General features: G+C 35.5%; 1 long non-coding RNA gene across 2 annotated transcripts; it reads right to left on the bottom strand.

Annotated features, from left to right (window-relative positions):
• Positions 1–2,886: 2,886 nt before the first annotated feature.
• LOC104223303 (uncharacterized) lies at positions 2,887–8,172 on the bottom strand. Of its 2 annotated transcripts, XR_011402407.1 has the most exons (3): positions 8,005–8,172; positions 7,499–7,564; positions 2,887–3,385 (listed from the first exon to the last, which is right to left on the bottom strand). It is a non-coding gene; the product is annotated as an uncharacterized lncRNA (long non-coding RNA). The 2 variants fall into 2 exon arrangements; XR_710071.2 differs by lacking the exon at positions 7,499–7,564.
• Between the last annotated feature and the right edge of the window lie 2,690 nt (positions 8,173–10,862).

The following is a 10,862-nucleotide window of genomic DNA, read 5'->3' as shown; positions in this document are numbered from 1 at the left end:
TTTTTAACATTTAAAAGTTCGGTAATTTGAGGAACTAGTACTGTTGCGGTTTCAATTGGTTCTTCCTGAGTTTGCTATTGGTTATTGGCTACTGTTTTCATTGGTGGTTGTTGTTTAGTCTTTTACAAACTTTTGGAGCTGTTCTTTCGAGCTTGTTTGGTTTTCTTCAAATTTTTCTGAGCCTCGAATTTGGTTTGAATTGCTGCTATTGATTTGTTGTTGTTTTGCTGTGTTACTACTGTTGCTGACTGCTCCTTCATCTTCTTGTATTTCCGTTATCCAGGTACATGTTCTACAGCTCTCAAATTTAAAGGAAAAGAAGTAAAGAGTTGTTGGAATGGATTTCTTAATTTCTCCTGTTTCTTTGTGTTTAATTTAATGTATAAGCAGTAGTTCACTTGATATCGCATAGTATGTATTAGAATGACTTTGGAATGCATAAACTGAACTGTTGAATCTATTTCTACAGACATGTGAATATCAATTGTAATTAATCTTAGTTTGTGATTACTAGTTATGAAATATAGTGTAGTTAATTTTTTTTCCGTAGTCGTGTAATAGTTTCAAATAGGTTATGCCACAAAACAGGTTCAAATAGTTCATGAAAATCAGCATGTTGGTTTAATAGGGTTAGTTCTGAAATTGCGAGCTCACTTGAGTATGTAACATCATTTTAAATAGCAATGTGAATAATGTTAGTAACTAATATTCTCAAATGTTAGTGATTGATGTTAGCCTGATGTCAGTTTTTAAGCATTAACGCATTTCTTCGACAAGTCGTAAAAAGAGTTTAAAAAAATGGATTTGTATTACACATAGTTAATTCCAATAGTTCAATTCATCTAATAATGTTAGTTTAAATTAATCAAAGAATAGTTAGTTTGTTTTGATATTACTGGGTGTCAATCTTGTGTTCTATTCATAATCTCAACTTTAGTGTTATTAGCTAATAGAATAAGGAATGATACAATCTCCCTTGAGTAAGCTCTGTTGCAATTTTCCGTTTGCATTTGTCTTAATCTAATAAATAATAAGAGGCACGAGCTTACAAACATATAACTAATTAGGACCTCTTCTCTTTTATTTTAGAGACGAACTTAATAGAAAATGTAGTCACTTTAGGATTGTCCATTTAAAATAAACGAGATGAGCCTCGCCTAGTAAAACTCACCGATTGCGGGGCCCTCACGATTGTATATATATTAAATTCTTAGAACCCGGGATCGCCCGCTTAGCGAATTTCACGGCCTTTTTTCCCAAAAGTAATAACGCGTTAGTCACTGTTAGGTGCGCCTTTAATAATTTACTTTCTTAAACTCGGGTGCACATTTATGTGACCCAAATCTAAATCTCAATGAACTGAAATGTGTCGTTAATCACGGGTACATTGATTGTGACGTGGTTTGAGATGCATTTCCATGACGTTGCAAATTCCTTTAAAAATAATGAATGAGATGAGCCTCGACAAACAAGAATACACAAACTGTGGGGCCCTCAACGGACAGTTGTTTCAAATGCTTAGATTTCGAGACAGGCCGCATAGCGAACTTTACGGCTTTTCTCAAAATAACAACGCGTTAGTATCTTTAGGCGCGTATTTAATAATGTTATCTTCCAAAACTCGGGTGCACAAATATGTGACCCAAATCCAAATCTCAACGAAGTTGGAACGTATCGAAAATTGTGGGTACATTTATGTGGCGCAATTCGAGATGCATTCTCACGACGTTGCAATTCTTTGAATAAATAATAACAAAAGCGGTAAACAGTTAAATTTGCACGTAGGTTCATAATTGTATAAAATCAGATAATCAAGCCGAATATGACAGTTGAGCGACCATGCTAGAACCACGGAACTCGGGAATGCTTAACACCTTCTCCCGGGTTAACAGAATTCCTTATCCGGATTTCTGGTGCGCAGACTGTTAAACATAGTCATTTTTTTCCTCGATTCGGAATTCAACCGGTGACTTGGGACACCACAAATCTCCTAAGTGGCGACTCTGAATCTTTAAATAAAATCCCGTTTCGATTGTCCTTTAATTGGAAAAACTCCCTTTACGTATACCCTTTTCCGGGGGTATAGGTGAAAAAGGAGGTGTGACATCCGTGTAAATAAATCAAGCAAGGCTCTGTTCTTTGTGTATACTAATATTTTAAAGGCGATGACATGAAGCGAGGATGTAACAGCCCAATCCGTTAATATATTGTCCGATCTGAGCATATATTTTCACGAATTTAAAACACGTTATTAGGGTCTACGATTTGCTAACTTATATACCTAGCATCTTTTTTGTGTTTACCGATGTGTTGTCTAAAGTCAAGGGTGTTACATACACCCTCTCTTATGGAGTCGCAAAGGTTTATCCCACAGCATGGGATTCACATAGACTCGACACTAAGGATGACAATTGGGCCGGATCAGGCCTAAATGGGCCAAAAAGACCGGTCTCGCGGGCCGCAGTCCCTGGCCGGTCCTGATCCCTAACTAAACGGGCTATATAGTCCCGGGATAAACCTATTTTTTTTTAGGAATCGGCTTAGGACTGGGCCCACTAACTCATGGTCCCGGGCTAAACAGGATGGGCCCGCGGTCCAAATGGGCTAAATGGGCCCAAGGGCTAAGCAGTAATTTTTTTAATTAAATAGAATTTAGAGACAAAAAGATGTTAAAAAAATATCTAAGGCAATGCCTTGTAATTTTATTATATAGAATTGTGACCTAATTTTTTAATTCAAGTTTAAAAGACAAAAATATTGTAAAAATATGCTTTGTAATTTTATTATAGCAATAAAAAACATGGCAATATCTTTCTTAGTCTCCCCCTCTCCCCACCCCCCTCCCCCTTCCTCTGGAATGAGCATAATAAGGTGTTAATATCATCATTGAGAAGAAAAAGGAACAAATCAAGAAGTGACAAAATACAAATTGCATACTATTTTTTGTTCATACAAGTTATGCTATCTCTTAGAAACTTCATAAATCCTTCAAGGTTCGGAGGAAGTTCCGTTGGTGGTGGCGTAAAAGTAGCTTGTTCATCGTCATTTCAATTGTCGGACGAAGCGGCTTCCTCAGCAAGTTCAGCTAGCATTTCTTCGTAAGCTCCGTCTACCTCTGGCTGTGATTCAACAAGTTCAAAAAAAATTCTTTCCGAACGGTTCCCATCTCTAAAAAGTACTGATTTTTCCAAGCTATCCCTCATAGACTGTCTACGATCACTGATTTGAAGTCTTGCTTGACTGAAAGCGCTCTTCATGCCACTATTGAAGCTTGAATACTTAAAATATCCCGGGCCATCCTTGAAAGATTCAGAAAGTATTTTTCTTTGTCCTTCCATCATTGCAAAATATCAAAGGTGACGTCGGGACTCACTTCCTCAAGTTTCTGCGACAAATAAACTTCAAACTCATTTAGTTGTGAAAAATAATTACTACTAGAACTAAGGGACCCCTAAATTGCGCCCAAACACTGAGTCTTTTTACTCCCGCGGTTCTTTTAGAAGATTGAGAATCATAAGAAGCAGGAGTTGGAATATTTGGTTTAGCATGATTTAATGCAACTTGATAAGCTTTATAAATAGTTTCTGCATTTGTTCTTATTGAGGTTATTGCTTCCGAAAGTTTAGGCAACTCCTCATCTTCAAATGTTAAACCATTATAAACAGTTTCATACCAAAATTGAAGACCTCCTAATTTCATACAAGAATTTAACAAAGTACCAATACCATAAATTGGGGAATAGGAAAAAATTATTTTTTAAACTTTGTTATCATAGAATCAATAGCAAGTTGATAAATTTCCTCACTCTAAAAAAATGAGCAAGCAAATTTGCAATTTCTGCAATACAAACTAAACAATTAGAAATAGTAGGATAATATTGCCCCAAAAATTCTTTGGTAGCAATATAAAAAATTTCTAAAAAATTAACAAGCATTTTAAGATTAGCCCAATCCTCATTCTTAAGGTAATTGTCATCATCACTTACATGTGCATTAAACGTTGAGTTTATGAGGTTTCTATATTCATATGCAACAACCAAACTTTTATACATGTATTCCATATAGTTGGACAAGGTTTAGGAACCTTTCTTTCTCTTAGTTCACAACCATCGCATCTTTTAAAATATTCTCTAAATATACTTCTATGGTTAGAATGAAAAAGCCAGTTAAGAGCCATTTTAACTTTTTCAATTTGAATATTTAAAATTCTCATACCATCACCCACAATTAAATGATAAATATGAAAAATACATCTAACATGAAAAATGTTACTAAATGTAGGATTTAGTGGTAAGCAAGTCTATAGCATTTGTATTATTAGTAGCATTATCCATTGAAATCGACATTATTTTATCACTAATGCAATAATATCTGCAAATATTCATGACTATGCTAGCAATAAACTACCGTGTGTGCCATGAAACAATTATTCTATAAGCAGTTATGCGTTTTTGCATTATTCAATCCTCATCAATCCAATGACATGTAGCAGTAAGGTAATCATAGTCGTTGTTACTTCTACCAATATCAGTTGTAATAGCAACACGACAATTTATATGAGTAAATAAATAGCAAAAATATTATTCATACTCATGTGTATATTTATAAATATCGTACTTTACAGTTGTGCGAGGAAAACTTTTATAAGTAGGATTATAAATTTTTCTAATGTAATGCATAAACGCAGTGTCAGAAGAAAAACTATAGGGTAAGCACATAACAGTTACCAATTTTGCCAATTCTTCCCGATATTTTCTTGGATCATAATATAAAATACCAATAGTAACCGTGTTAATTCCTGGTTGAAATTGATTTGAACTGGTACTAAGGTCAGTCTGACTAGGACTAGGTGTACTTTTCCCCATGGCCAGAGCTTTCAAGCGTTGATATTTGACATTATCTTTAGGATATTTTTTATGTGTCTAGCCAAAGATCTTGTCCCCTACTGCGATCCCACATATTTAAAAGCTAACTCCATACTACAATTTTTATACTTAACCTTATTTTTTGAAACTAGTTGAGTAAAAAAAATAACCAAACAGGAGATATTTCCTGTCGTTTGGTAGGTTCTTTAGAAAAAGTAGGGGCAGTAACTGGAGTATCAGATGGGTCATCATTTAGATTAGCAGCGTTATCACTATTTGGGTCAATATCAGGAGCAGGACTAGTGCGTGTATCATCGTCCGATTGAGTTTCATCAAGATGAACTTCCCCATCATCATTTTCATCCATAGTATTATAATTATTAGAATAGAGAGCATTCATTAATTCATGATTTAAAATTCACTGGGTGAAATATTATGGCAAATTTCAGTATCGCTAAATTGTAATAAACTATTATCGGTATCAAGAATAACAATCGAAGGACGGCTATGAGGTTTGGTTTGGGGAGACTGGGGAAGTGGAGGAGGAACAGCAGTACCATTAGATTCGCCAATCTTGGGTTTTCCCTTATTCTTACCAAAAAAATTTCTTCAGGAAGACATCTTAGTTAATCAAGTAATAGCAAATAAATAAAACAAACAAAACTATAACATTAAGACTTAAGAGTTGGAACGAGTTTACCAAATTGATGAACAACTTGTTGAAAATTGATTATCGTTAAAGACTTGAAGACTCCAATTCACCAACTTCACAATATTTTCACAAATTATAATAACCTCAATATTTTTTGATTATTTTTTAAAATAAGTAAGCAATAGTAGCAACCTCACCATTTTTTCACTATTTTTTTTTAATAAAGTAAACAATTGTAGCAAGTATAGAAGAAAATTAGAGAGATATTTGGTAGATTGATATTAATTTTGTAAGAAAAATGAAAGAATGAGGGGGTATGTATAGTAGAAAATAGGAAAAAATGTAATAATAAAAATTTGGGGTTAAAAATTAGTTGGAGGTTAAATGGCTATTTTTTAAATATCCAGCGGCTATTTTTTAAAAACCCAACGGCTACTTTTTTTCAAAAGCTAAACATCTCTTTTTTTTTAAAATACACCCGTTTAGCTCATTTGGCCTGCCAAGGGGCCGGTTCCGGTCCCTTGGCGGGACAAACGAGCTCGGTCCTAACGGTTCCTAGCTAAAAATTGGCTCACGAGACCGGCACGAGCCCACCTCTCGGGGGCCAAACGGTCCCAGCCCGTTGTCCTGGGCCACTCCCGGTCCCAGCCCGGCCCAATTTCCAGGCTTACTCAGCACTAAGTTTGCCCTGCCTAACCGGGATTTGCCTAAACTCAGTTGAACCTTGACCCACCATCGGCAAGGCTGACAGAAGAGTGGATCTAATGCCATCTTTGTCACGACCCAATTTAGGATCACAATCGGCACTTTGGAGCAAGTGCCCTCAAGTAAGCCTCGTCAGTATTTAACAGAAAATCGGACATAATTATCCATATTTTTGGACTATCCAAAAAGTTTTCTGTCTCAAATCAACGACCAAACATCCTAGTATCAATCCAAATAACAATAACTTCGCCAATTAACCCAAAGAAGTCTCAACCATTAACAGTCCACCCACTAACAACCAGAAATACTAATTTATATCCAAATTCGATAAGAAAGTGCAATACTCAATATAAGTCTATAATAACGAAAGAGTATTTATGATACCAAAAGAACGTTATGAAGAGACTCTAAGAGCTCAAAAAAAGACCATAACAACAAATAAAATCTTTGCCCACGCGAACAAGTGTGGGGTCACCAAGAACTATCAACCTATGCTCTCTAACTAACAAAATCCTCGCCTGTGACAATTGTTGTCTCTGTAAAAAATAACAGGGAGTGATTCTCTAGCTCGGTGAGTAATAATACTTAGCCACAACCATTTTTATTGGGGATAAGTCAGAAAATATGCTAATATATCAAATAGAAAATATCATAAGAGTGCCCTTTCTAAAAGGGTAAATATAATCACATTGTTCATGTAATTTTTTGGTAAACATTGTCTCATAGAAAATCTTTATGTTGGGAGGTTTCCAAGAAAGGATCATACAATCTGTATCACTGTGTAGACCCCTTCGTAAAAGGAGTCAAATATAATTATAGGTCCCTACTCGAAGGGCAACTATAACTCTATGCTAGTTCTACCTTCTCACCAGTGAGGGCTATAACTATAATCGGTAATCTCTAAATATAAGGTGCAGGTCTAACGAACCCGCCTTTAACTATGAGACCCTTCAAAGTCTCCTCTCATTTATTTTTTTTAAACAGTAAATATTCACATGAAAGCATTTTCAAAATAGTAAAGGAAATTTTAATTCTTATCAAATCATGTATCCAATTTTGGTAACGGTAATCATATCTCAAGTAATAGTAAAACATGTCTAGCAACAGTGAGAATATTTTTTAAATAACTGTAAACATCTTAAGTAACCTATTCAGTACCAAATCAAGTAAAGGACTTGTCCCACATGTAAACTCAAAATAATCGGAACATATTCATATTAAAAATCATGTGTAAAACATGCAAGTTATGGAAACATAAATTGAGTTAAGGTTAATACTTATAGTACTCGTGCCAAATATTGAACTTGTCACTTGTGAGCACTTGGTTCAACTTCTTCAACCACCTATATTATTACAAAACCAATCTATATATCAACTTCGGGAACTAGCAATGCAACTGGCCCAGCCCTGTTACATTTAATTAATTTTCCTGTTTAATTCCTCTAGAATATGAATATTGGTTATCTGTTATTCACATAAGTAGTACTAAAAGGGATAGGAAACTACTTTATATTTTCCTTGTATGTCATTATAAATAGGCAAGAAAAATGAAGTTTGTGTTTCTTGCAAAATCAATACTTTTGTTCTATTTCACATTGTGATTTGCAAGCACTCACAATCTCTCCAGTAGAGTATCTAACGGGATATTGTTTAATTACTTAGAATGAAGGAATTGATCTTGCTCATAGTATTCTTGTCTCCAATTCAATTAAAGATCAACTCAATGTGTAACTCAACCCAGGATAACTAAATATGCTCATGTCAATAGGATAATAAAATATACCTGAAAATCTGAAATAACAGTAGCTAGGAACAACAATATTGCAGTAGGCTGCTAGCCTCTTTCCTCCTCCTCTTCTTCTTCTTCTTCTTCTTCTTCTTCTTCTTCTTCTTCTTCTTCTTCCCCCAAATCCCTATTGCTTTAGAATGTTTTCTAATGGGCTTCGGCTCTTTTGTCCATTCTTTATCTTTTCCTTATTTTGTTTTGTTTTATTAGTTTGTTCCTCTTTTTTTTTTAAACTTAAATTATTTGCTAAATATTCAATATGTCCTCATTTAAAAATATTGGGGCATTACAGAGGATTTACAAATATGAGGCGAAGCATATGCTCCGCAAATATTTAGATTCTAATACTATAAAATAAGAGGCATTTTCATATATACCCACTTTTGGGGCTGCCATTGAAGTTATACCCGTATTGCACAAAATTTTACAAAGTATGCCCTCTCAGATCTGAAGTAGTTCAATCTCTTCAATACAATTTCAAAAATCAAATCTGAAGTTCTATCTTTCAAATACAACTTTAAAAATTCTGTTGAATGCAACTTCAGATTGAATCTTAAGTTTTGATACATTAACATGTTCTTCGAAATTCAACAATCTAATACACGATTCAAAGCCTAAATCTTCTCCAAATAAACTCAATTTTGAAATATAACTTTTAAATATCATAAAGAACAAATCTCTATTTTTAAATTGTCAAAACAACAAAAAGTTTAATAATTTTATTTTGCAACTAAGAAGAAAAAGAAACTCTAAGCACAAAGAAGCAGAAAACATTAGCAAAAGAAGAAGAGAAAACGTATGCATCTGAAGTTATCCAAAAATAGGATATCTGTTAAACTTTCTTTAAAAAGTGAGTACAAATTTAATGGGTGGCGCAAAACTGGGTGCCACATGAAAATTTTACATGAAATAATATACCAAAAAATGAGAAATACAATAAAATTGAGAAATTACCAAAAAAAATAGTTAAAAAATTTATCGCATATAAGTGTAAACAATATAATAGTATATAAGTTTTAATGAGATACAAGTCAATTACAGTGTCTTAACTTTCTAGAAACACAAGGAAAAACATCATAATTCATTAAGAAATGCTATCAAACTACATATTATAACCTCCTATCAAAGGTGGATTCACATAGCACTTCGATCATTTAACACAAGGAGTTACTTCTTATCTGATTTATTCTTTTCTTCACATTAGTTAAACATTTTTATGGATCATTATATAGTGGGACGGGGGACAGGGATCAAGGGTGGTAAGGGAGGTAGGGAATCTGCTAGACTGAGAATAGGAACCTGGAATATAGGGACTTTGATGGGTAAGTCTATAGAAAAAGGGAAGATTCTACAGAAGAGGGAGATTAATACAACACGTGTCTAGGAGACTTGATAAGTGAATACGAAGGCTCGAGATGGTAACGGATTTAAATTGTGGTATCCAATTGGTGCTAAGGGCAAGAACAAGGTAGGAATTTTACTAGATAGGGATCTCAGGGAGCTAGGGGTGGACGTTAGGAGAGTGAACAATTGGTTGATGACTATTAAGCTAGCGGTTGGTAGGTTCACTTCAAATGGATTAGTGCTTACAAACCTCAAGTAGCATGGACGAGGAGGTTAAAAGACGCTTTTGGGAAGATTTGGAAGAGGTTGTGCATGATATTCTGCACACCGAGAAGCTTTTCATGGAGGTGATTTTAATGGCCATATTGGGGAGACTGTTAGGGGTTATGATAAAGTGTATGACGGGTTCAATTTTGGAGATAGGAACGAGGGAGGAACCTCGTTATTGGGTTTTTCTAGAGCTTTGACTTGATGGTAGGTAACACATATTTTCGGAAGAGGGAGAAACACTTGGTCACTTTCTAGAGTAAGGTAGCCAAGACTCTGATTGATTACCTTCTCTTCAGGAGGTGTGATAAGGGTCTTTGAATTGATTGCAAGGTTATACCGATTGAGAGTCCATCGACGCAACATAGGCTATTGGTTATGGATTTGAAATTAAAAAAAGTAAGGAAGAAGAGAGCGGTGTACGGTTAGCCTAATATCAAGTTGAGATGCTTGACTAAGGACAAAGCTCAGGAGTTGGGGAAAAAGTTGTTGGATATTGGGGCCTGGAGGAGTAATGTGGACGGAGTAGTATGTGGACCACGATAGCGAACTCCATTAGGGAAGTTGCTATAGTGGTGTTAGGGGGCACGAAGGGGTACTCGGGAGGCCACAAAGGTGACTGATGATGGAATGGGAAAGTCCAAGAAAAAGTGAAGGAAAAGAAAGGGGCATATCTGAAGTTAGTGGAGAGCAAAGACGAGGAGGAGAAAAGGACATATAAAAAGTGTTATAAGAAGGCTAGGAAAGAGGTGAAATTGGCGATCACGGCGGCTTAGACTGCAGCATTTGAACGATTGTATGGGGATCTTGTGACAAAGATGATAGGAGTTGTAGGTTAGCCAAGATTAAATGGAGAGAGGAACGGGATCTAGACCAGGCGAGGTACATCAAAGACGAGGATAGCAATGTACTGGTGGAAGAGGTGTATAATAGGCGTAGATGGTAGACGTACTTCCATAAACTCTTGAACAAGGAAATATCATGTTCGGTGATTTAGAAAACTTAGAGAGTCAGAGTGACTTTGGATTTTGTAGGCGTATTGAGGTTAAGAAGGTTGAGGGGGAAATGAGGAAGATGTTTAGATATAAGGCAACTGCGCCTGAAGAGATCACGGTGGAATTATAGAGGGGTGCGGGTCGGGACAGGCTTGGAGTAGCTTACTGGCTTGAATATCATTTTCATGACAAAGAAGATGCCCGAAGATTGGCGTGGAGTTGGATGATCCCGTTGTACAAAAATAAAGA

Source organism: Nicotiana sylvestris, chromosome 9 (genome assembly GCF_000393655.2).
Source record: "Nicotiana sylvestris chromosome 9, ASM39365v2, whole genome shotgun sequence".
Taxonomy (NCBI): domain Eukaryota; kingdom Viridiplantae; phylum Streptophyta; class Magnoliopsida; order Solanales; family Solanaceae; genus Nicotiana; species Nicotiana sylvestris.
The sequence above is the reverse complement of the archived record's forward strand: the minus strand, read 5'-3'. Positions and strand labels throughout refer to the sequence as shown.